The following is a 27897-nucleotide window of genomic DNA, read 5'->3' as shown; positions in this document are numbered from 1 at the left end:
GGCGAATAAAGAGAAAGAAAGAGGGAGAGGGAGAGAGAGAGAGAGAGAGAGAGCACGCCTCTGTAACGATGCAAATGCACTTCCGCCCGCGGAACTCAGCCACGTAAACAAATACGCGAAATTAAAATTCGCCGGTGAAACGAACGCGGACAGCGATTGATCGATCATCCACTTTCCATAAACGTTACTTTTTACCGAGCATTAGTCCGCCGGGGGCATCGGGGCGATCAATCACTGTAGTACACGTTTAATTTGTCATAGTGAATCGACGAGTATGTAGTCTCGCGCGCGCGTTCCCGCGCTCTCCGCGAGATTTCCTAGTTTCCAGAGAAGAAATCTCGCGAACACGATCGGTTATAACGGTAAACGTCGCGCGACGTAGCGTAGGGGTGGAACGGCGCCGATGGGGTAACGCCGAGAATTAAAAACAAAATTTCTCTCGCGTGACAACTAGGACTATCGCCGATCTTCGGGCGCGCGCAATCATCGCGGGGGATCATCGAGATCATCGAAACGATTTCACCGCGGCGGATCGCCGCCGATCAATTAATCACCCTCGTATGAATGGGATCCATCTAGCTCGGGTACGAGAAAGGGGGAGCCAGAATTGATGGCCGAGACGTATTCTTCGCGCCCTTATCCCGCGCCGTTCCGGATATTTTTCGTCTCTCGCTACCTCATTTCTCTCTCTCTCTCTCTCTCACTGTTTCTCTCTCTCTCTCTCTCTCGATATCCTCGTCCCATCCCGTAGGCGATAAGGAGCCGCCGTCGAGCTACTCGCATCTTTATATCCGATTAATGGACGCGCCCGGTTCGATCGGTTTCCTCGCAGCCGACAATTCGGCTGCGCGTTTCTCCGCCCCTAATGAATAATTTATTAAAAATTCATCACCCCCACCCCCTCCATCCCGTCGTCTGCGCCACCACTCCGCCCAAAGCGCCTCGCTGTTGCCTCGCGTTGTACTCGGAAGCTCCTTCTATCGGAACTTCTCGCGGGAATTTGCATTCACGATGAGACGGCGAAGGTAGCAAAACATCGCTACTTCGTCGAAATTGTTTCTTCTCGCGACGGACGTAACCGAACTCCGTTCTCGTCTCTCGGAGAGCGATGCGGCAAGGAACTCGAGTGTTACGCCCTGTTAAAAGTTGCGCGGTTGCAGACAAAATGGCACTGGTTATTCGCGAAACGCAGAGTTCCCAAAGCTTGATTGCTCTGGATTAAACTTCGAGACGATTACAGTGCGTAATGTAATGCATCATTAATAAATTGCACAAGTGAAAAAGTTATACTTTAAAATATAATTATACTGCTGTAATTACATAACAAAATGTTTAAATTTTAAACAAAATTCCGAGTAAGGTTAGAAAAATTTTTAATGCAGCTTTAAAATAATTATATCTTTTTATTTTTTTAATCACAAAAAAGCCACTTAAATTATAAATATTAAATTGAAGAAATTAAGAGATGAAAAATATGAACTGATGTATATAACAACTTGTCCGTAAATGATCTAGTTCATTAAAAGTGTAAAAACGTGATTAAACATATAAAACCAATTTAGACATATAAAACATAAAATAAATTCTTTATTATTATTAATTTTTTAAATAAAAACTCATGAGTCACACGAAAATGTACATGGACATGCATGCCGTATTTATTGTTAATCAATTGACGACATTTTGTATTATCAAATTAAAAAATAAAAATTAAAAAATAATCAAAGAAACAATTTTGTTAGAATTTAAATTTAAAAGTAAAATTTAAAAAGTTTTTCCTCGAGTTCAATAAAATTCCATAAAAATCCATTTCAATTTTTTTCAAGCATAAAAAGAAATTCTATGATAATTTCCCGGTTTTTCCTGATAGTAGACATATAAATAAAATTAGTAAACTTAAAATATCTTAAAGCTGCATAAGATCAAATAATTGAATACACTAGCGCATTCGAAGATTGAATTATGATTCGATACGTTGCAAAATCAAAATTCAAGGAAATTCCCAACTGGAAGTGTCTCATTAATTCTTGAATGAAAATAGATTCGAATCAATATTAGTTTTGTTATTCCAAGCACTCCCGGTGTCTCGCTATTGTACGTGAGGACGTTCCTTCCGCCGGTCGAAACTTTCTGAGAATTTACATTCGTGATGCGCTTGGCGCGTCGCAACGTGGGGTGTTCTATCGTGGGACCAAATTGCGGCTAACAAAACAACGCGAATCTACGGAAATTGTTTCCCGCTGGCCCGCCCGAGAGGCTATACACGAAAGCGTAGTTAGATACCTAAAAAGATAAGAATCTATCTGTTCAGGGGACGAAATCTAAAAAAAACCTGACCGAGAGAGAAAAGGCAGAGAATGGAGGAACAGACCTAATGTGATTCCATTCGACTCGGAGTTAATACGTTTTTACAGAGATCCTTCTTAAAAGCAGCAGTTTTCGTAACCAGAAAGACGGAACTCGACCGGACTCGAAGCTCACTCCGCGAGCTAAAACACTCGATCGGACTCGAAACGCTTCGAGTGCCGCAAGTTCTTCGAGAACGCTCATACTCTTTACGGCTCTTCTCGACCGATCCTCGAGTCTCGAATTGTCACCTTCGCGGTCGTGAAAAACCTCGAAATCGGTACAACTCGACTTTACTCGAGAGCTCGTTTAATCCCGGCCCGAGGACCGACCGACGGCGACCTTCTCTTCTCCGGCTGTATATGTTTTCACGGCGTATGACGCGAACACGATGACCGTGAACTCGATTACGTCGAGAACGTTAGATGCGGGGATCTTGGGGCTTTTCCAAGTCGTGCTTTGTGGCGTTCTCGAGTTCCCCGGCATTGTCGCGTTTTCGATGCTCCATGCATTGTCTCTCGCATTCGACTTTAATCTTACAAATACCGCGCGACAGAGGCGCGCACTGAGTTCAAGAGTTCTCGCACCGAAACAGCATCCTCAAACATGAATACGTTTTTCTTCTCTTTTGATATACAAATTTAGAATTTCAGATATTCGAGTTTAAACCGTCTTGCGCAAATAATCTAATATATATAAAAATATAATATATATTTTTAAAAAATTTCAAATAAATTTAATATTTAAGTGTAGTGATAGAGAAAAGTTTTGATATTCTTTTTTTCAAATATATTAAATAAGTGCTAGAAAAAAAGTTCAATATTAATGTGTCAATCAATAAAAGCGCAGAACTCAACACTACACGAAGAGAATTTTCTTTTAAAATTTACCCTCAAAATCGGATAATTGTGGGATGATGTATGACCTCGAGAAATTTTACTATGCTTTTTAGTAAAATTTATTATACTTTCAGTAAATTTTACGGAAAGTATATAGTTAAAATTCCTCGAGGTCAGACATTATCCCACAATTACCAAATTTTGAGGGTAAATTAAAAAAAAAAAATTCTCTCCATGCGTAATAATAAACAATTTCTCAGGAAAAAAATTATATAAAAGCAACTTTAAAAAGATTAGATCTTTTTCAGAAAAGTAACCCGACAAAAAAAAAACAGATATGTTCAGGCTCACATATTTCGTGTTCCCGTAAATCGAATGGAGAGAATTTCTAGAGAGATATCAAGGAAACGTTCACGTGGAACGTTTCTAGACGTCGACTATGAAATCAAAAGGATATTGTGCCGCGCGTTATAAAGCATATAATCTGAAACAGAAGTAGTTTGCGTCATGTCATGTGAGGAATTTCGATCGCGAACAAGTAATGCGACGGCTTTTCGTGCAATTTTATTTCACGCGGAACAATAGGATCCACGTATAACGTGAAATATTCTAAGTATGCCCGGAGAAAAGTTAAAGTACCGTCCCGACAAGGAGGAGCGGAAGGAGGCTGTAACGCGACGGTATCGTTGTAACGGAGAGCGGGACACGGAAGAAGGAATGGCGGACGATACGCGATTTGAGAGAGCGAAGGTGGACGACGCCGCGCCGGGGCGCGCTCGGTAACCAAGATTTACATTTTTCCGCGGAAATAGGTTTTGCGATAAAAGGATTTGGAATAAAATTTAACTCGGCTGGTACGCTGGCCGGCTAGCTCCGGGTAGCTAGGTATTTTGATTTAGTAGTCGTTTGAGACTTGGCAAGCTCCTTGGAGTGGGGCCAACATTTTTATGTTATTCCTCCTAGCCTCGCACTCATCCCTAACCCATCGTTCCCTGTCGTTATCTAGCCCTTCTTATCTTTTTTTTTCCGCTTCGAAACGGTTTACAAGCGGGCACGAACGGATACAAATATCCGTTTGCACGATCGGGTTTGCCTATTAACGTGATTTTATTCCATTTGGCAAGTTCGCAGGGCGTTTTAAATAATTGATACGTCTTTTGAGGGACTTTTCTACTCTTCGATATCTTCGAATTTTTAGAAGATATCGAAGAGGATCGATCAATGCGAATCTATCGAACAGTGCATTATTAACATTGTCATAAGATATGCTTATGCTCAAGTTATGGAGAACAAGCACAATGCGTTATACTTGGCGTAATGGTTATAGTCATGATCCTGTGGGACGCGGCAAATCCTTTCCCGCGGGTGAAAATGCAAGGATAAACTTCTTATATCGTGGCGTGTGAACGGGAGACTGCATGTATCCATTACGACGCTTTACGACGAGGAGAAACGAGATGCAGATACGGGGGAAGGGGAGGGGGACACGTGAGACACCGACCCTGTTTTATCTCGGTTTGGTTAAAATCATGGTACGTGACGGAGAATGGCAATTCACATGACGTCGGGCAATTTTAACGCGTATGAACGACCTGGCCGAACGTGCGAATCTTCGGTCGCCGCTCTGCGAAACGATCCAGGGTGAACCATTAGGAAATCAGTGGTACGTGGCTCGTCCCCTACCTGTGCCTGGCGAATGCGAGCGCACGTGGGCCAGTCTCGTTGTACGGCCGCGTTAACATTGAATGCAAATGGCAGGAAATCGGGCGCGAGGCGAGAAGAGACGTTCTCGGAAATGTACTCGAAATTCATCGCATTTTACATTACGAGATCTGGAAAAAAATCCTGTTTTGGAACATTTATATCACGGCGGTCGAATTACCGCGACGATGCAGAAGAATAAAAAGATCAAATAGAAAGAGAGAAAGAGAGAGAGAGAGAGTATTAAACGGTTTGCTTACTGGATGTAGCAGCGGTAGCAGGATCGTGCAATCTCGCCCTCATGATATAAGCGTTAGACTTAGCGGTAGAAGTCGACGGTCGCGCGAGCGTCACTTCACTCAATATCCTAAACACCCTACAAGGCCTTAATAAAACTACGAGAGCTCGTCGTCGCTCTCGACTGTTTCGGGGTGAAAGAACGAGCCCGCTCGTGTCTGCAGGGTGTGTTGTGCAGCAGTGGCCGGTTGGGGGAGAAAAAGAGAGAGAAGGATCGAGGGGAGAGAGACAGTTACCAGCGGCGGTGGCAACGCGGCGGCGACGGTGGTGGTGGAGGAGGACGGGTTTACGCTCGCGGCGAGCTCAAAGTGTTCAGGGACACGAGGCGCTTCGTGTTTCAGGTTTCTCTGGGCAAGCCAAGGGGGAGCCTGCGCACCAGCCGATAGGCGTCGGCTGGGGGTTCGTCGGAACAGAGCCTTAACGGTCTAACAGTGCGACGTCGCTCGTCGCTGTCAACGCACAAACTGCGTCTGCGATCTCGATTCAATTGCTTAGGACGATCCTCTGCTGGGACGATCCTCCTCCGTCCGAACGGAGGACCTTTTGTTATATATAATGATCGCGCGGTCTTTCAGAGCTCGCGCGATTCGATCTTGAGTACAAGTTCAATCTCGGCTCGGTCGAACTGTATAGTAGATATAACTCTTGAGAAGAGAAAATCGCGTCCGCCGGTAGCAGATGTGGGTAATTAGAAAGTTGATTGTTTACACCCGATGCGTTCTATCAACGTATATACAGAGCGGCGCGCGCCCGCGTGTCTGGAGAAGATTCGAAGTTTAAATTTCGTTAGAAACGTTTAACCATTCTGCCAGTTAAGACGCATCTCCCGCGAGACACCTTTCCCTCCCAGAACAGGGACATCACCTTTTCTCCAGATTCTGCTGTTAATTAAGATTGCATTATGATTGGTCGCACGATAAGCGTGTTTTCGTGTCCCCACAATTTATTTTTGTCAGCTGGCGCGAGAGAATAACGCCGCGTGCGTATCGCGCGGTCTAATCAAACACAGTCCGTGCAAACACAATCGTCGGGAAAACACGAGGAAACGCGATGGGGGAACGCTACATTATCTTTATCTCTCGCAGACGTGAATTTTCTTAGAAAACAGACAAAGCCAACAGTCGTATTTTAATATCGGATCGCGCAATCGGTTCGCCGTATTTTAATAATTTTTTATTCCTATCGATTAATACAGTCGGACTTGACTAATTAACAAATTATTTTTTTTTAAAGATAAGTAAATAAATAAAACGATAATAACGTACTCATGCATCTAACGCTTCTAGCTAAAGTAGACTAAATGTAACACGCATGTGCATGAATGTGATGCATTTGGGCGGTCCGGAATAGCGCATAACGAATAAAGTCGCGTATTGCCGTAATGATATAGGAAAGGCAGAGTGTCGCATCAGCGGTACTCGACCCGTCATCCCATCCCCCCATCGCATCGATGCAGTTACGGCCATTACAGCATTTTATGGAGTACTTTTATCAGCCAGCTGCGAGCCGTACGACCGGAGGGACGCGGCAGTAGTAACGGAACGCTGTGGTCAGACGCGCCGGCCGCTGATGGAGCGTGGCTACACGTCGATCGACACTTAACCGCTCTTTGAATTAGGATTACTATGTAATTTGCCAGTGCACTTTCGTATTACGATCAATCTTTTATATTTTGTGTTTTAATGCGTTCAGAGCACATGGCTCATCTTTCGCTGATGTGTCTCAGAATCAATTAAAATTTCTAAGCATCAACTAAATTTATTATACATATGTGTTACGTATATCAAAACAAAATCGATTTTGTACGGCTTCGCGTCGCACTGAACGAACTACGTCTTTCAGTGAATGTGTGTAAAATATTTCTCGTAACAGAAAATTACTATCAACGTGTAAATTCTAATTAAAATGCAGATTACATTTGCCTGAGTAAAGGAGAAAGAACATGACGACGAGAGATTACATCTCGCTACGATGCGATCGCGTAGGAGCAATTAATATTCTATCTTAATGGATCCCATTCGTGTAGCGTGGAGCCGTTTGAAATTCCGCAGCGAATCGAGTAAGTCCAGAGTCAGATTACAGTCGGGGAATGGTACACCGGCCATTAACAGTCTATTCTATAAATTTCGATCGATCTTTGCGGTGATCGTTAAAAGCGGCGGAATAAAACTCGTCAAACAGGTCAGCTAGATCGTGATGAATCGCAATCAAAAGCGGCGCTGACGAACAATGATGGAAGGGTCGGGCTAAGTTCATGACCTTTAAGACTTTATAAAGTTTATAAAGTACCAGTAAATCCGGGGGACGGTTCGTACGGCCAATTCTCTTCGACTTAAGTCGCAACCGTTCGCTATTAGGTAACTCGAAAGTTCTAAGATATTTAGGGCGATCATATTACGGATTACATGGTTCTCTGTGTACGCGTATCTCGCAATAAATTAATATGCCAGCTCGCATTAATTACTCGCTTCTCGTTTATAATACGCGTATAACTAATCGCAGATAATCGCGAGTTCATTTCGAATTATTCAAGAATTATACGTCGGCTTTAATCAACAAACGGATGAAGCTGCTATCGACGCAAACAATGTGCCCCGGGTATTTATTGCGGTTGCTAATACCGGTTTATTGGGATGTAAAATGAGGCGACTTTGTGCTGACACGCTCACTTTGCTCTTGGCCCAAGTTTACTGACATCAAATAGCTCGATAGAAGACACCAATGTTTCTCAAGATAAGTAAAAGTTTGCGTGAGACTGTTACTAATAATTATCTAATTTAATAGTATAAAACACAAAGTTTATACACTATCTTCATTTCAATTTAATTTGATAAGTATGTAACAGGGTAATGAAAGCGTGCGCATTTTATTAAGTAAGAAAAATACACTTATTTCGTTAATTTTTAAATTAACTTAATATATTTTTCTAATAAAAAAATGATCGAATGACGCAGTCTTTTTCAAATTATAAGATATATTTTATAAAGATTAAAATCTCTAATTATTCAAAATAGATATGTTTTACTATGTATGCACACATACACACATATGCGCGGTAATTTTTATTCTGGTCAATCATGTAAACAAATAATCTTGAAATTATCGACGTAATGTTTTTAATAATAAATAAATTGTACAATTCGCTTTCACACATAATGCTATCGCTGGTGGCTGTAAACACACAGTAATGTGTCGATACAGTTTTCTCCAAATAGTTCTCTATATCACTGAATATGCAAACACATAGCAGATAAATTGATGAAAATAATATATTAAACAAATCCTCAGCGATAAACATATAATATCGGAAACTGAGTAATATGTAAACATCGTTTGTAAAATTGGATTTGTCGATGATATAATCGTCGCTTGATTATAAATATCATTAAATATCTAAAAGAAAAAAAAACACGCAAGTAAAGAATTTTATATTATTTGTTACTTTTGTAAATTTTGTTATGTATTATTTTTAGAATTTTTAGTTCGAAATAATTTTAAATTCATTTCTTAGTTGAATAGAATTTCAAGAATAAAATCAAACGTGTTAAGCGCTCAAGTCATTAAAAAAATTGTATATTTATGATGACACAATCCAGGAAACGCGGCTGTGAAAATGTCAGAGAAGTATAGTTTATTTAGTCAACACTCTCTCTCTCTCTCTCTCTCTCTCTCTCAACTTACGACGGCTGTAAACGGCGCACGCGGTATGTTTGACGTTTCGGATGCATTTATGAAAACAGGAATGCAACAACATCGACATCGAGTTGCCAGTGAGCTCGGTAAAAGCGAGCTACATTCGGCACATGCGGCTTGTTCGCGACGCATTTTCGAGTACATCCATTCGAAAGCACTCGTAGCGTATTCGGTCTATACATATTCGTTGTGTAATAGCATCGAACTGCTATGGAGCTCTGTAAATGTCTATGGCTTTTGAAATTCCTCACACGAAGTATGTAAAGTTCTTCATACTTCTCCTTCGCCGGACCCCCTTCTCTTCTTTTCTCTCTCTCTCTCGCTTTATTTTTTCTTATATTATATTTTATTCATCTCTCTTATTATTTTATTTTTTTCTTTTCTTCTGTGTTTCTCCCATATATAAAGATTATATTTTTTATATTAATATATATTGCATATAAATACGATTTTTATATAAAAATAAAATAACATTTTTGTATCAGACAATGTTATTATCTTATATATAAAAATGCGTGTGTAAATTTAGAAAAGAGTAGAATACGAGATTCTGACAAGATTTGACAACTTCATGACGTAATCGTAATATTTAATTCACATACATCGAAATGCAACAATGTAAAAAAATAAACCTTTTTTTTAGTTATTCGATGGAAATTTATTCGAGTACTACATGTTCGATACAAATACGCAAATATGCAGAATAACATGCATGTATCTCTCTTCAGTATCTATCTTTCTCTCTCTCTCTGTCTCTCTCTTCTTCTCACTAATATCGCGGCACTAACAAATTGTATATCTGACTTGACATCCTGGCGGGAGTATGTGGACGCAAGGTTGACACGGAGTTACAAGCTGGTGGACACAAATGGGCTCTGCTGGCGCGGCTGTCGTGTCTCCGCGAGAGAGTACACCCAGACGACGCGCCGTTATGCACCCTCGGCGCATCGGGTCTATCTATTTAGCAGGTAGCGATGCGGGTTGAGTAGCATATGTATGTATATGAGTCAATTAGCATACAAAACAGTCGCATTTACGTTGATATTAGCCCCCGTGGCCGGAGAATGTCGTCGAGCGCCAAGCTCGACGCTTTATTAAGCATATCTCCCAAAACCACCGACCGATTGAACGACCATCACGTTGGCCCGTACCCCAAAGTCCCTTTCTTTACGATTACGAATTTGCTCGTCGCAAACGAGACGCGTCCAGCAATTGCATCGCCACGTGAAATCATCGTCAAGTATTCGCGACGCTTCGCTGCTACGCCGCGATACGGGAAACATTATGCAAAGAGATTTCATATCTCAAAGTGAGAAGGTTAATTTCGGTTTTAATTCTATATTTAGCGTAACGTGACGTACGAGATGGATCTCCGTTTTTCTTCACCACCCAGATTGCGATCCTCATAAATGGCGTTTGTAAATCTCTCTCTCTCTCTCTCTCTCTCTCTCATGCACATACACAAACTCGTAGAAATGCGATACGTATTAAAGTTATTTCCTTAATTTTGGCGAATGCAGAGTTAATGGCAAATCGACCTTCGGGGGCGTGACGTACGTGTAAAATTAGCGCTCCTAACCATTCCCGCTCCGACGAGAGAATGACGGCTTTGAAATTCTTGTCCGAGTGACTTTCGCAGCTCGAGCGTGATCGACTGCTCGCAAACTTAGCTCATTATATTATGGGGATAACGAGGTAAACTAATTGTGCCGCCGATGCGAAACTTCTGAATCAAATTAAATCGGCGGAATCCATAATTTTCCGAAGGCGAACGACGGAGACAAAGTGGGGCGAGCTCTCGTGCGCGCGCGAGCTCGCAAACCTCGGCTGTGTCGTCGGCGTCGTCGTCGTAATTGCAAATCGCGTTTCGCGCCGAGAATTGCCGCCACGGAAGACGATGACGTCCGCCGGCCGATGGCTGATACAATGTAATAAATCTGATAATTGGAAGTCGTACTGCGTATTGCGAGGCACGTGCTAATTGGATAGCGATGGATTCGGCGCGGCAGTCTGAGGAGAACAATATGACGAGCGGCACGGGGAATCTGCGCCTGCGATTCGTTTCAAGGGTGTCGCGTGTGTATATCGCGGCCCACGATTTTATCAATAGCTTTTATCGAAACGACCGCACCCACGGGCCACGACGGGATTTGAATGACACTTAAAGCGACGGTCCGACGCGCACGATCCAATTCCGTGAGCGCGCGGTCCGGAGACCGAGTTTATTCGTAACATTATCGTTCGCCGGAAAAGTGTCAGCCGACACATTGGTAACTATCGGGTTGCGGGGTCGGCCGGCTTGTAATGTGATCTTCTAAAGGGGATGTACGACGACGAGCGGACAGCTCGAAAAGGGCGCACCGCATGCACGGGGATCGATCGCGTGATTCGGTAAACAGTCCCGATAAAATCAAGTCGTCTTTACAAACGGTAATGTAGCCTGAGTTACATGAATCACGAGTAAAAGCAAAGAGGAGAGAGAGAGCAGAAAGAAAACCGAGAGAAACAGATAAGGAGCTTAAAAAAAAAAAAAATTTACGGCGATATCGAGTGTTGGAAAACAAGATTGAAAGATCAACAGATTTGCCGTGAGTGTTAAATTTTCAAGAAGACAATCCTTGTTTTTGCTGTAAAAACAAGTTTATGTCCAATATTTTTTCAAAAGCGTCGTAACGATACAAATCATTATGGAAACTTTTCATTATGGAACAAAAAGTTTGCATTTTATATATTAACAACAAACAAGCTGTACAATATAGTTTGTCGATTAAATTAATCTTGAAGAGAATACTCGACAAAGCCGGCAACTTTCCCGTTAACTCTCGTTCACATCCAACGGCGTCCCGATCGATCGACGATGCCGCCTGTCGAAAACAACCGATAAGATATTTCGCAGTCATGAAGAAGGCGATCCTCCGCGTTACGCGGAAGAAAGGGAATCACGGTGGCGGGAGGGAACGTAATGGGTTATCGGCCCTCAACCGGCAGGGTGGGGTTTCCAATCACTTAGCTAATCACGCCGGTGGTGGCCGGACTGCCACTCGTATAGTCGCTCGACAGGGTCTCGACTCGTGACTGCTCGCCTCCGTTTATCGGACACGTCCCCGCCTGACTTCTAAGGGTGTGTACCGACGTCGCTAACTCAACTTAATGGGCCCGCTCGCGCGCCCCTTTTGTATCCGCGCGAAAGGTCGATGAAAAGTCACCACTCATCGTTGAAACGTAACGAGGTCACAGATTACGCCCTCCGACCTCGCTACGCGAGTCTACCTGGGTGAACTGCTTTCTCTGTGTGGATTTAACTTTGATAAGAAGTTAATAGTGGGTGCATTTACTGACAGATATTTTATTTTCAAGAATAGGAATGTAAAGCAGGTGCGACCGATTTTTTTTTTTTTTTTTTTTTTTTTTTTGAAGAATGTCAGAGAGGACACGGACTCTATGAAATTGAATTCGCTTTTCAATTTCCAGTCAGTAAATCGTCTTGTCCGACGTTGTACTCGCGCGAAAGCGGAAAGATAAAAAAAAGAAACGACCCCGTTAAAGTAACGAACGTGCCGTCGACAAAGCCAAGATAAAGCCGAGGCGAAAACATTGTTCCTCTTCTTTTCGTGCCTACGTCGCGCTACGTGCATGCACATGCGAACGGGAATGCATCGCGTATATCATTTCGCGGACATACGATGCGATTGAATTGAAGTTACGACTGCGAGGACGTCCTACGTCGACGATAAAACGGTTCACGGCTATGTCACCGTACATTAAAAAATAGAGAAGACTGTGAATGGGAAAAGAATACATGTAAAAGAGCCAATAAAGATAATGGAGTACAAAAGAAACGTAACGGTGAGCAGCAAAAGGGTAGGAAAAAAGTGAAATAACACGTAGAGAAAACATGGTAAAAATAGAAAAGAAGAAAGAATATATAATAAGGTAAAAGATAAGAACGAAAAGGCATCCGAAATAGAACGGGTAGATAATTTAGGTGAAATAAATATATATTATTTTGTAAAAACAATTGAGATAAATAAATTGTCGCGCAAAAAAAAAAGATAAAAGGAAAAAGAGGATTTAACAATAATCGGATCGTACGTAATCATAATACGCAAGATGAGAATTAAGGCAATGATCAGGGGCACTTTCGCGCGAAACACACAAAGAGATAAAGGGCGGTAAATATGGTGGAGAACGAGAAATACGACAGTGGACGGTGGAGCGCGGCGCGCTTGTTGGTTTTATTTTTAATAAGAGAGAAATGGAAATGTGTGCCCCGTTCTAGTCTGGACGCGCGCGTTATCAGGTTGCATAATTATCAATGGAGACCGATGCATATTTCATGCCGCGCCGCGCGAGCTTTTACATTGCGCCGCGAACGGAATGAATGGACGTATACTGCACGGACAGTGATAGTGGCACTCATAATTACCAGCCGCAAGATCGGACTGCGCCAACGTAATAAATGTGCGCGGGAGCGCAATAAATGTCGAGTGTGGATGACAAATTGTCAAACAATATCCGTGCCATCGAGCGCGGTGATTAAGGACGGGGCGACAATTAACCCTGTAACGACGAGTCCAGATCCCCCACCCCCTTCATCACTCTTGTCAAATTCCCGATCGAGTATGACAGGAAGACATCATCGCCGAAAAGAACGCAATTTCTCGCAATCTGATGTTACGCTTTCAGGATATTACGTTTCTAGTGGAAGCATATATTTGACAAGCCATCTCTGAGACGAATTAATCTTCAATTTAGCGACATATTATAGTTTTACATAAACCAAATAAAGCCTACCGTGCTATTTTCATCATCGCAGTGAACAATGTTCTTCATCGTAGGGACGAAGTGACATATATTTTTGTAGAGTTATTTTAGTGTTACGCTTTCATAGAACTTCTAGTTTTGAATCAGTTTCCACTTTTCTTACTACGTAATCAGTTTTTCTTTTGAGAGAATAGAAAAATATCGTGTCAGGCGTTATCACGTTTTATACGCGCTATTACGGGAGCGATTGCTACGTCTTATCTCGAATGTTGCTTTTTTTTGTCTCCCGCGCTCGGAAATTCGATTCGACTCGTAGCGTCTTAACGCGAATCCGAAGGGTTTTCCGTCGCCTGAGACGTGAGAAATTAATGAGAACGCGCGTGGCACAAATTCGACGGAAGACGGATTATTTGCGGGGCCGCGCTATCGCGCCTCATGGCTCACCCTCGCAAAAGGTGTTTTCTTTGACGGCGCGAATCGATAACAAGGCCATTAACGGCGCGGAGCAATTTCACGCGGAGAAACGAAAGCGAAAAGAAAAGTTTAATATTTATCGCAGCGATAATGGATTTTATAACCCGCTTTGAAGAAGGAAAAAAAGGGATCGGGAGAAAGGAGAGAAAGACAGAAAAATAGATTTGGATAGAAAAGATATACCGGTATATACCGTACGCTGCATTAGCTCAGGATGCTGGTATTGTTTCTGTAACTTTTTCGAATCAATTATTTATGGACTCGTTAAGGGCCATTGTTTTCCACTGCACCGTGTCTAGGCTGTCTCTGCCTTCCTTATTTTCCTCAAATAATTTTAGTCAAGTAAATGAGAATGCAGTATCTGCGTAACTCTTGTGCACATTCGTAAATGAAATAAGTTGGCAATTTATAAAGTTTAAACTGAATACAACTTCGTTCTTAAACAGAAAAGCATTTGGTTGTCGTTATTTTTGTTATTTTATCGTGCACATATATGTAATTGTTTTGATTCCTTTTAAAATTTCAATAATCTTTTACACATTCAGAATTAAATAATTAAATTTATGATTTGTTACATGAGATTCTAAGATTTTGAAAATTATATTTTACAGTTACGTCAATTATTCGTGAATCTTTTTCTGCATTCATTTTCTTCGAGAAGAAATCGTATGTATGTATGTGTGTGTGTGTGTGTGTGTGTGTGTGTGTATGTGTATGTACAATTCGACAGTCACGCGATGCTCACCTCATGTTCCATTCACTGATGCGCTTTCATTCATCGACTGTGGCAAATGTCAAATGAAAAAGAGGGCGAATACATTACGACGAGTTCGTTCACTTAATTGCCGAAAAAAGCGTGAAGTAATCGATCGTTTTGATAAATCAAAGTTCTTATCGCGAGATACGACCGTGACATCTAGATCTTTCGTTCCTACATCAGCTATGTTTAACATAGCGTGCTGAGTAACTCTCGCGTCGTGTAATATACACGCGACGCACCATAATTATAAGTAATTTACATCAGATTTTAATTCGATAGTACAGGCCACTGCAAACGCGTTGAAAATGCGATTTTAATCGGTCGACATTATCGATAATGAGACGTTGTCAATGTATACGCTGATCCTTAATTACTTACTATAAATAGAAGAGTATACGTTCAAAGAGAAGTAAAAGTATCTGATAAATACGCGCTAGTAATCACTTTGTTAGCAAAATGAAAGAATAAAAAAAAAATTCAAATAATAGCATTGCCAATAGGAAGTTTACTCTGCGTAGACATAATATAAATAAATTTTTGATCGCAATAAACGTGTACAAAAGGTTCAAAGTGATTACCATAGCTTAATTGTAATTGAAATCAATTTAAAATAACTGCGATAATTTGCTTGCTTTTAAGAATGTTTGGTATCTAGAATACTATACAGCTAAAGTTATCAAAATTTAAAAACTAGGTTCTTATGTTCATTTCTTTTTTAATGAATAAAACATTTTTTAATTTGATCGTAAATACTCGAGTTTTGTAACTCTAAAATCCATTAAAAAAAAATAACGAAAAATTTGAGTTGTAATTTGGATTATGCAAAAATGACCTTATTTATAATTTGTGATAAATAAATAAATGAGTCGATCAAAATAAACTTGTAAAAAAACTTGAGTTTCATTAGTATATGTAAAAAAGTGAATACATAATGCTGCATCTTCAAATTGGTAAATAAGTACTATAAATGCGATTTTTATCAGAATCAAAAGCAAATAAAAAAATAATTTTTAAATCAATAAGAGAACCATGTCAAAATTTTACACAAATATTCAAATATAATGACAGAACGATCTATAAAGTTTTTAAATTTTTGCTAATATTTGGAGATAACACATATATCCTTAAATATAAAATAAAATATTTCGCTTTTCTCTTTCTATCTCTTTCTCTAAAATATTTTATTACTATTTGCGATATGCAATTGAAAATGTAGAAATTAAAAACATTATAGATAAATAGAAAAAATTGAAAAATTTATCCACACGATAATGTTCACATGCGACTCATTTTGTCCGACAAAAATCTGACTTAATTTTCGTTGAATATAGTCCTCGAATGTTTAAATGCCCTTTTACAATTGTGCGTACGCACACGGTGCACGGCTTTAAAATCTTTTAACGCGATGATCATATGTTTTAAGTCCAGATTACTTCCCCCCAAAAAATCTAATCTTGAAAGTCCGCCCGCGAATCATCAACCGACATTAAAACAAAGATCCCCCGTTGTTGTCGCTTTTTTATACGAGCATCGTTTTACATACTATGATTGTTTCACCATTTTACCTTTTGTAAAATACAGTCGTTGCACAATATTATATTTTAGTCTTTACGTATCAAAATAATTTTTCTTGATGGCAAAATACTGTCCAACTAAAATAAACTTCAAGACATTTATAACATTTCACAAATTATTATTGGGAGATAAAGTGCTCTCTCAAATCCATTTATAATTTTTAAAATTTCAGTAACCAGTATCATTTTTAGAACTTGCGTGTGTGTGTGTGTATGTGTGTGTGTGTCTCAACATTTAATGTTATTTTTAAAAAATTTATATTTATAACAAAAATAACTCAATCACATGTTAATGAAATTAAACACATTAAATTGACACAGAGGTCAAGCTTCTGATTGTCAGGCTAAATGAAGAGCGATCGATACGTTAGAATGTGAAGCATGAGAGAATAAGTTCAGGAATATTACAATCTAGATTAATGCACCAATATTAATATCGGTGCCGTCGATTATATGATATTTAATTATAGACAAAAAACATTGTTAAAAGCGGTCCTTGCTATCCGCGCTATGTCTCACAATTAATGTAGAATAAATTTTTTAACCTAAATTTTTATTGCATCATCACATATCGCGTTTTTCATATCTCTGTAAGACAGAAAAATATTATGCAATAATATAAATATAATGTCATAGTAGTTTTATTTTAGTATCATGCATTTCTGCGAAAGGATTAAAGCTCTCGAGATAGGACACGATTACGCAAGAATGTGTAACAAATACGAGAGTGGTGCAAAATGTATATATAACTAGAGTAAGAACAATTGTCAAGGGCTAATATCCGCGCGAAGGGCGGTAGGTGTCGCCCAACATCGTAATAGCCAGACGCGGTGCAATCGTGCCAACAAACTCGGCCGTGACGACGACCCTTAGGACCGTCCTTCGTTCGACTATGAAAAAGAGAGGGTAGGAGTGCCACGAAATGGAGAGAGAGAAAGGGGAGGGAAAGAGAGAAAGAGAAAGAGAGAGAGAGAGAGAGAGAAAGAGAAGGAGGAAGGAGGAAGAGGAGAATCTGGGAAGAAAATTCGAAACGTGCGTGCGCCACGGCAGGCGAGACGCACGCAGGTGAAGAACGAAAGAAAGAAGAGGGCGGGGAAGTGACGAGAGATCGTGGGAGGGAGGGAGGGGGTTGTTTCACGTCGGCGAGCGGAGGAAAGGAAGAAATGGGTCACATTAAAGGTTCATTAGGGCACGGCGGCTGGTATCTGACCCAAATTCATATTTTCCATAGTGACGGGCGTGGGACGATGGAGGGGAGCAGTAGGGTGAGAGTCGGGTGTGTGTGGGTGGTCGGTTTGCTTGAGCACGCCGGGGGTGGGTGGTTGGCGCGGTGCGGCGAGGTTGGGCCGAGGGTGAGCGGGCGAAAGCGGTGGTGCGCGTCCGTGTGTACGTGTGCGCAAGTGTGCGCGCGCGTGGAATGGGTGGGTATTCGGGTGGATAGGACAGGGTTGGTGCGTTCCTGCCACGAAGGGTCGTGGTACGCTGGTACGCAGGCGTGCGGGGCGCCGGCGTCTCCCCCCCTCCTTTTTACCCTCTCACCCCCTACCCCCGTATAGCACGGAGCTCGCATGTTCGGGCGGGGAAGCGTCGCGACGCCTGCCGTCGGCTGCACAGTGCGGGCCCGGACGCCCACCAAGTAGTACGTTCACGTTCTGATCGGACCGTCGGATCTCACTGTCGTCGTTCTCTCTCTCTTTCTCTTCCTCTTTCCCTCCTTTTCCATCCTCCGTCTATCTTTCATCATTTCTTTCTCTTTCTTTCTCGATCTTTACCAGCCTCACTCTAATTCTCTTTCTCATCATTATCTATATTTCTCTTTCTTTCCCTTTATGCGCACATACATTTATCTTCGTTCATACACACGTATTCAGTCACGCATCCTACGATTCCTGCGAGCGATGCCGCAGCCGCGGCAGAGTGCGGCTGTAAGAAGACGTAGCCAGCGTGAAAGCCAACATCCGCGACAGAATCTCGACAGAGACGAGGAAGCTGAAGGGTCGCGCTACCCCGGTGGACCGCTACGGCCAGTAGTAATCACGGCCACCACTCGGCGCGTGGTCACCGCGCGTCGCAGTAGAAACGTCACGCGACAGTAGTAACGCCGCTGGATACGATTTTGAGTATACGACGCAAGGAGAAATAATAACGTCGAGTCAGACGTACTGCAAGAGGGACACAGTACTCGTGTGGTCGGACGCGCGTATCACGCCAACGGATACGCGCCATCACGAGATCAGACGGTTTACTATTGTAAACTGTGCGATTGCGAAACAACGTGTGTGTTTCAAATGAAGATCCCGGTAATGTCCGCGGCCAAAATATTCTCAATTGTCTTTCTGATACACCTGAAGAACAACACATTTGTTTATGCGCAGCTGATAATAATGTCGCGGCTCTCCAGAAGGACGTACAAGAAATGACATAGAACCGACACAAACGGGAAAACGTCAAACGTCGAAGATTGCCATATTCCGGTGGGTTTTGAGGCGCCCTTAAAGGGGCACGATCGTTACGATCCGCGCTCGCTTCGATAACGAATGTGATTTTAGAACGAGTCTCGGCAAGAGGTACGTCCTTTTGTACGGTCAGCGGCGGATTGACAGGAATAGCACGACTCGCGCGACGTGAAGATTCATTTGGGCCCGGAGACCGAAGAGTTTTGTTCGTTGTCGGTTTAATAATAGCGGCGTATGTTGAGAAAAACTATCGGTCGGCCTTCGAGGGCGCGTCGACGTTGAAACACGCGGACGCTCATACGACGATGCCCGACGGGTGTCCCACGCGCTCATTCCTTTTCTTCGCAATAAAATCCAAAGTCACGATAATAACCCGAACTCTGCGAGCACATCGAACCGTTTCCACGAGCGTGACGCCTACGCATTTCGTTGCAACAGCTCGCTCGAGTCAAGGTTAAAAAGCATCGGAAACTATTTCTGCCGCTCAAAGAGCTTGAGCACGCGCCGCTCATTGGATATTGGCCCTACGGGCGGAAGTTCGAAACCGTGTCGAAGTTAACAGCGACGGAAGTTCTCATTTGAATTCTAGCTCTCGGTTTTGCAACCGTAACACAGGAATCTATTGGAACTCGACGCTTATCGTTTGCAGTCAGATCATAGGTCTTCATAGAATACGCCTTTTTTTTTTACTAATTCAACGCTTGGTGCTTGGGAATTCTCTGAAATTGTAAATCAACTGGATGGAATTGTAAGCAGTGATGTCTCCCATTCAATTTCTTCGATAAAATCATTCGTCCGACTGGCTTCGATAAATCGCGACCGCTAAAATATGCAGAGCGTAAACAAAATTACTCATCCGCTTGTGCCCTCTTCGTCACTGTCCGCTTTTACACCCGGCTGAGCAAGTGCCTCTGAATTATTAATCGCAAACGACTTGCTTCACTGCAAGTCTAATTTGAAAACTCAACTTCATTAGCGGCCTAAACTTTTCTTGTTAGAGCAAAAATTAAGAGAGCCGAGATAAATCCTTCAATTCAACTTTGACCGTCGTTTCTTCGACAATCGACGCGAACTGCTGCGCCAAGGTTGCTCTCGGTTGAGAGACGTTAAAAATTCATCCTTGTTTTCGATCGTACTCGTTATTTATTGAGAAATCCTTCGAGAGATAGCTTCGATTTTACTTTTACATAAGCGGTTCTCGTTACAGGTTAAAATAATCGTCTGCTCTTGACACCTTTTCACGATATATCGTTTCGAATTTCTCCGCAAGATAAAGGTTACTCGCGAGAGACGACCCGATCTTGCGTATCTTGAGGATCGAAGGTGATGGACGAGCGTTAGAATTAGTGTCAGAATTAGCGCAATGTCCTAAGACCGCGTCTAATTTTAAATCACTTATTTTTGTGCGCTCCTATCGTCCGCGGTATAACGTCGTGCTATCCAAATAGAAATCCCGACCGATCTCTCCACGACAAGTCGGGCCTTGATGTCGTTTCTCGTCGTCGTCTCTCTCTCTCTCTCTCTCTCTTTTTCTTTTTCTCTCCGTGCTGATCGTCAGATCAAGTCGGAACATCGACTACGGAACGGTATCAGACTCGATTATCGTCGGACACGAGGCAAGAAAATCGAAACTGGATAAAAGTGAAACGGTAAAAGCGGACTGACGATGGGCTAAAAGTTGAATGGAACTTAAAATACGGTGTTCGATATCGAGCCCGTTACCTATCGACATTTACCCACATATGCATATTCCATTGCGGAATATTGCATGAGAATTCACTCGGTATGAGCCTCTTCGCCTGAGAGTTTGTCAGTTTCGCGTATCGAGCATCTAGAATATTAACATCGTGTCAGACTTTCGTTGATTCGCGAATTCGATTTCAATCGTTAAACCATAATTGACACCGCTCCTCGCGTCTCGCTGTCAATCTCTTTGAGCAGCGGTGCTTCCGAAGCAAAATGAATTAATTCTAATTATCGGGACGTGCAGAGGTAGATCATTGTCGCGCGCACGTGCGGGATTTTGACACTGAACACCGCGAAATTCGCTCGAAAGAAAAAAAACAAGTGATCTTGTGAGAAGACTCGCTCCGGATATAGGCCGGTAGATATTCCGACGCCGTCCCTCTTCGTCTATCCTCTCTCGTTCTTTCTCGCTCACTCTACCTCCCTCCCTTCTTCCCCTTTCTGCTCACACACAACTCATACACATCCGCGCGCGCGCGCGCGCGCACACACATAATACACGCAAGTAGTCGCGATTCGCCGCCGTCGACGAAAATATCGTCGACCAAGCGAGGAACGAAGCAGAGTGCCGTAGAACAGTCCAACGAAACTGGAAACTTTGGCGACCGTCTATCTCCGGTGATTCGGAAGGCGATTTTTGTCACTTGTTGCCGTTCGCAAATTTCTTAGGCAACGATAAAAAAAATCAAGGAAGAAATGTTATTACGTTTATCGTACCAACAGTGAAAAAGTTTCCTCTCACGATGACGATGACGACCTTGCTGGTATCGACATTTTATGATTCTTTGATCGGACGGATCTATGAATCCAAGGAGAGTCTATTTTATCCGATCCGTGAAGTGATGTTATGTACGAAACCAGGTGCGCCCTGGTAGCATAAAACGTCGCGCGTCGTTGCATAATTTTTCTAAAAATACGCGAAAACGGGACGTCCGCGAGAGGATCGTCGCGAGCGTCGGAAATATTCGCGTCGCGACGACGACACTCGGCGCCGGCTCGCGTAATCGCGAATGGTGTGCAGTGCTACGTTAAAATAATTCGACGACGACACGATGGTGATCGTCGATTGTGATGGTGAATTGTCTCGTTGCAAACAGTGTACTCTCGCGAGAGTTCTGTACGAGAGAAAGAGAGAGAGAGAGAGAGAAAGAGAGAAAAAGAGAAAAAAGAGAGAGGGGAAAAGAAGAGCGCGTAGTTTTTCGTATATGAACGGTGTGTTGTGGCTATTTCTAGAGTGAGGAAACCTCCTGAGGTTGCCGTCTTCGCGTCTTCGGAAACTGATTCACACAGCCAGAGTGTCCAGGGCGATCTCGGTGCCCTGCTCGGAGGAGATCGGCATCATCAAGGTATGAGCCCGAGAGATCAATGGACGTCTCGTTCTCGCGAGGCGTGTCGCATTGCCATATTTGACGTTGGTCGAGCGGAGACGTTTTATCGAGACCCTCGACTCTCCTTCCGTTTGTGAGGCTCGCACAGAATTCTCTCTTCCTCACGCCTCATCCCTCTGCTTCGCTCCATTCACGCGCCCATTCGTTGCATTTTTCTCCACGGTACTCTGCCATAATCTCGACGACGAGAGAGAAGGCGCGCGACGGCCACGGACCAGCGACAAGACTTCGTGCACGGTCGCGAGATATATTTAAACGCACGCGTCTCGTGTTACTCGCGCATCATGCCGGGCCTAGAATAGTTATTTGCGCGCGCGCGCGCACGCGTCATTCCCTCGATTCCTTCTCGAAAACGCAATAAACGGCGCGCGATCGTCGACGTCGGGAATCCGTTTCGTCGCGATTTCTCCCCCGTTGTGAATGTTCCGCGAACGTTACTGTCCCTTTCCATATTTCGGCACGTCGAAAGAGATTTCTCCTTTCTGTCAAAATTCCATACTGACTGTTCACGTGAGATTCCGTCGCGAGCTCGCTTGACCTGGTATCGGCGGATTCCAGAAATGGCTGTACGAGAGACGGCAGAGATAGCTCGGTGGCCATTGTTGCCGTCTTAATGTTCCTTTTCCTGCCAATAACCTCCCCTCGGTCTGTCGCCGCGCACAATGACACCCTTAATGGCCACCCGGAAGGCACCAGCGCGGTTTAAAGACACGAACCCGGTTTCTTCCTTCTTTCCACAACGACGCTATTGTTTCTGTCAGTCCGTTTCGAACTCGCGATCGATTTGTTCTTTGATGACAATTCGTCGACGTTTGTGTAACTTTCGGAAGTATCACCTTACTTGAATCCCCCGCTTTCGTTGGTCGACGTACGATCTTCGTCAGAAAAAAAATGCGAAGAACAAAAAAATAACGAAACGATACTTCTTCAAGTGTGGTCGTGCGTTCGATTTCCTTTCTCCTTGATCGACCGCCGCCTGTCGATCCCGAACGTCGACGGTCCGTCGTAATGTCGAAGTAAAGTCCGGAAGCAAAGGTCAGCAATTAACCACAACGTAACGCGACGCGCTGCTATCGGCTATTACGGATCGGGAGGCAGAAAATGTCACGGGCAGAATCGGACGCGCCCGACGATTCTGCGTTCGACATTCACGGAATGGACGAGCGCACAAATGTAGAGCGGACACAGAGCGAGTGAGCGAGAATTTAAAAAATGCGAAGTCGCGCGGATTCCGTGACTCGCTCGAGGAAACCACGCGAGCCGACGCGAACGCCAGCAAGAGAGAAGATGGACGCAACCGAACCCCATTGTAATGTTAAGCTTAGCTGGTTGAACACGGGTCAAATATATCGCCAATTGACGCATTTGGTCCCCTTCAACCAGCTGTAGTTGACATTAGACATCAGCCCCCGAGAGATCGCCGACACGACGTATGATCGCCGCCGCGGTTCATCCAGTTAGAGTGAGTTCGTGACAGTGAGAACAAAGTGAGAAACAGTTATTAACCGTTGGACAACTTGGACAATATCACGAGACACTGTAGTAGTAATATAGAGTATACATTTTTAAAGAGACTCAAAGCGGCGTGTATATGTAAGCTGAACTGTGTGCGATTTTTACGTATATTCTGGTAGCACGTGGAAGCGTACTGGTTCACACGTGGGACAGGAGGATCTCTAGATTGACCTGTAAATTCGCTCGTTATTGGTACGTAGGCAGGCAATAAAATGAATACTATGTAAGCGTGCTCTTGTATATGGCGAGATTGAGATTATTGGCAGACGTCGAACACTTGTGGACAGACAGGGACATCAAATCGGCGACATTTTGACAAGGGGCATTTTTCATGCCTTGAACTTGTATCGTAAGGAATATCAGTGGAATTCTAAAGTATTGGTCCATTGAGTGTTCCACTTCGAGATCCGTAACTGTATTCGTTTTTTTAACGTTCTTTAAAAGTGGGCAAGTGTTGTTAACTTTGAATTTCATTGTCGAGTGAGTGGAAGAATGAGAGAACGAGAGAATTATAATTTAAGATATCTGCGGTATCAATAAAGTAATAAGATAATTATAACGAGCGTTAAACGTATGTAAAAATTAAGGTTAATTTAAGCCTCTCTAGGGGATTCTGTGCAGAATTAACAATTTGACGAAGTTGATAAATGAATGATCATTACATCCGACATTTCATTTGTCGTCTCGCTATAGCGACAGTGTTCATGTCTGTGTACGGTTTACAGCCATCGACAGGATTCGTCGGTACGATACTTTTCCGCGAGCTTTAAAGGCTCCCCGAGTCACGGCGTTTGTTCAAAATTTACTGCAGCGGCGTAGTTCCGCGCGATAACTGCCGCCTATATAAAAGTTAAGTCTACGAATAACGGCTAGTATATAAACGATCTTACGACTCTCCGGGCACTTATATCCGACAGAATCGCCTCACTAAATCCGGATTTCGTCATTAAATCCCCTTTTGTGGCCGGTTCTCTCGGTACTGGAGACAGCAGAGGCTGCTCCGACAAACGGCCTCGTAGTGTGTACTCGTTGCAGCAAATTGCTATTGCGACATGTAATATACGCCGCGCAAACGTAATAAATCAATAAATCCGAAAGTAAGTAGAAAGAGTGCAAAAATTAATGAAAGAGAAAAGAAAAAAATCTGTTATTTTCCGAGAAAAAAAATGTTTGAAATGCATAAAAATATAATTAGTATAAAATGTTTTCAAAGGAAAAAGTATTAATAATAAAGAGGAAAATTTAAATATAGACCGAGTGTGCTAGATAAGCAGGATTCGTTGAATACATTTCAAATTAAAATGAATAGTAATAGCACTGTATTGTAGAAACATAATAATAATTAGTATATATATATATATATATATATATATATATATATTATTTATATATGTTAAACTATATATTTTGTTTCTCCATATTTTATATCTATCTATATATGATTTCTAGAATTTGTAAAAGATAAAAAATCAAACATACGTACATATTTTCAAAAAATACTTAGATAAAAACATATTTTTACAGATTTGAATGTGATATATTCGACTTGAATTTCATACGTCAAAAATGTTTGAAATAAAAAAATTCTTTAAATAAAACAGTCTTATCAGTCATTAATCATCGCTTTGAAGCATCTTCTATCAATTCAGATAGTGAATAAACTAACAAAGGATAATTTTGAAATTAAAATTGAATTACACTAAAAGAGAACGAAAACGAACACGGAGGTACTAAAAGAGTAAAGCGTGGAATAGCGTAGCGAGAAGCAACAAAGAAAAAAAACGAGGCGCGTCGGTAGGAATGCAATTATTTTTTAATTATTCCTCGCAACAACAATTATGCTTCTAATTATTCCGACGTTTATTAGACTTAATTGTATAAATTTGGCACTTCAGGCATCGAATACGGACCTTTCATTGTGTTATTATCATCGGTTTCGAATAGTTGTCGAATACGTTTTTCATAATTCTATTATACTGCAAAACAGAGAAGGGCATTAACGAATCTCCTCTTGTATAATGATTCCTATGTATCCACCGTTTTATAGCGACATAATATAAACGTCGAGTTTTAATATACGTAACAGAAGAAAACAGAAATAATTTTACGATTTACGATATATTCTGTTCTCTCTTTTGCGAATAATAGTATGATTCAGTTATGTTCAGTGTTGACTGAACAATTGAAATTCAGAATTAGAACTTTATTAAGGTAAAACGTTAAAGAAACGACTCCAATACGTTTAAAAAATTTCTTTTTTTCCCGCGTAGCACCGTCTCAGCGCCAAGATGTGGTAATTGAAGTATTTAAGTAGCTTCTTCTGAGTTACAGAAAAAACAAAAAGAGAACAAGTAGGGCACCAATATTTTAATCCGTCTACGATGATGATAACGACTATGTCAGTGGCAGCCGATTGGTTGCAGACTCGACCTAAATATCTGTTTTAATTAAATTTCTCCCTGATATACGTTTCACTAGTGGAATAGACTAATAAGGGTTAATTATTGATGCATGTAGATATTTTTACTGGAAAAAATCTCGGACAGCCGAGAGATTCAGTTTCTGAATAAAATCGCGGACGATCGCTCACTACTCCGATCTGATACTCATCAACGAAAGCGATAACGCATTTACTGTAGTTCGATAATCCTAACGCGCTGGGAGATATCGTCGATGGAATGGTGAGTGATAGCGAAGCGATTAATCTCTCTCTTTCCATTTTCCTTCTCGTGGAATATTTGCTAATGCTGTGTAATCGCGCTTAATGGCTTTTATGCAGATAAAGTTGGCAGATATTTTAAATTTGGATATAGATATCCCAAGCTGTTTTTCGATATTAAAAATACAGAAGAGTTCAATTTATATAAATCAAAAAACGAGACTAATGTATGCCAAACGGTATGTAGAGCAATCAGATAAGTGCCGACAACGGATAAAATTATACGACACATTTCGTTTAATCAATCACTATCAATCCGCAGAAATTATTCCCAGAATATAAATAAATTCAATTTACGTAATGAGAACATAAGAATGAGTAATTTAAACAAGGCCTGATTTCAAGAGACCCTTGCAGAAAGTAAATTAAGTACAACGTGTATCAATAAACTTAAGAAACTTAGAAGCATAAAATTATCTCTCAACAACGTTCAAGAGGAAGATATGAGCGAGGATAGGAAACGTTAAAAACGTGAAAGACCGTATGGGATCTCTCAGCGTCCGCGTGCTTTTCGGCCCACACACATTCCCAATGACCAATTTAAATTCTTCCTCGTTAACCACTCACAAGCACGGTCTCTCTTTCTTCCGTTCTTTCTTCATCTCTCTCTCTCTCTTTCTCGCTCAAAACGACCCAAAGCCGCGAGAGCAAAGTTGGATTAACGCGTCAAAAGGATTCGTCCGCAGCCACCGCGCGAGGTAGCGGTGAAGAAAAAAGAGGGGAAGACAGAGAAGAGGAGGAGAGATGGCGTCGAGCTCTCGGGCGCAAATTAGTTTGAGTGCATTTCACGAGACCGCAAAGTAGGGGGCCTCTAAGTAATGTAATCTCGTCCGCGGTGATGTCGCTCGCCCGTGTCGGCGGTGAAGGCGAAGCCGGCGGTGCTTGGTGCCGGTGCGATGGTAAATGGGGGTGGTATAGGTACCGCCGTCGGCGCTGTCCCAGTTTTCTTGCAGCTACCGGAATTAGAAAACCCCCTTGTCGCGCACGCATTATGAGTTACACGGGACATATCAATTCCGATCTTGTAGTCTTTTTTTCTCTCAGCTTTCGCCGAGACCCCGGTTTCGCCCCAGTTTTTTGAACGCGTACGTCGAACCAAAAAATCAAAAAATACCCTCCGGATATTTCTAGAATCATTGAGACATGTCTTTCCATTTTATGAAATATACATTTCCATTAAAGCCGACTTCGATATTCAATCTCAACTCTTTTCGTTGAGGTACGATGTATAATACTCGATACTGGTACTATATAAATCTTGCTACGTCGAATAATTCGCGTAAAGATGCTCGATAATTCTGATTCTTTTGTCATGGAACGTCATGATTTGTTCCATTGTACTTGAGTAATAAGCAAAAACAAAGTTTGTAGAAAAATTATTCTCATTTCTAAGCAATTTTCTTTGTTTCGTACAGTAATATTTATTTTAATAAAATCTCTACGTAAAAGCCATTATAAATATATATTACTGTATTATTTATTTTTAATTACTAATATTACGAAGTCATATAGACAAATAGTTCGTACTGGGTTACAAAATCATCGCACGATAATAAAATCGGCTAGCATTATGCGCAATATTAGCAGTATACTGTAAGTCGTATTATGCGACAAATTAGTTGCTT

At 42.0% G+C, this 27897-nt stretch overlaps 1 protein-coding gene and 2 long non-coding RNA genes across 3 annotated transcripts in view; 1 reads left to right on the top strand and 2 right to left on the bottom strand.

Moving 5' to 3' along the window:
* The window catches only part of LOC118644836, a 71560-nt gene extending 66561 nt beyond the window's left edge, over positions 1–4999 (bottom strand). Inside the window, exon 1 of the long non-coding RNA XR_004962629.1 lies at positions 4869–4999. This is a non-coding gene — a long non-coding RNA (uncharacterized LOC118644836). The remainder of the gene's footprint in view (positions 1–4868) is intronic.
* Positions 1–27897, bottom strand: part of LOC105835619 (E3 ubiquitin-protein ligase MIB1) — a 375334-nt gene that overhangs the window by 136905 nt on the left and 210532 nt on the right. The gene's annotated exons all lie outside the window — the stretch shown is intronic.
* Positions 5734–8592, top strand: LOC118644837. Its single transcript, XR_004962630.1, has 2 exons — positions 5734–5867; positions 6574–8592. It is a non-coding gene; the product is annotated as an uncharacterized LOC118644837 (long non-coding RNA).

The sequence above is a fragment of the Monomorium pharaonis genome, chromosome 3 (assembly GCF_013373865.1).
Source record: "Monomorium pharaonis isolate MP-MQ-018 chromosome 3, ASM1337386v2, whole genome shotgun sequence".
NCBI classification, from domain to species: Eukaryota; Metazoa; Arthropoda; class Insecta; order Hymenoptera; family Formicidae; genus Monomorium; species Monomorium pharaonis.
Note: the sequence above shows the minus strand (reverse complement) of the source record. Positions and strands in the feature narration are given on the sequence as shown.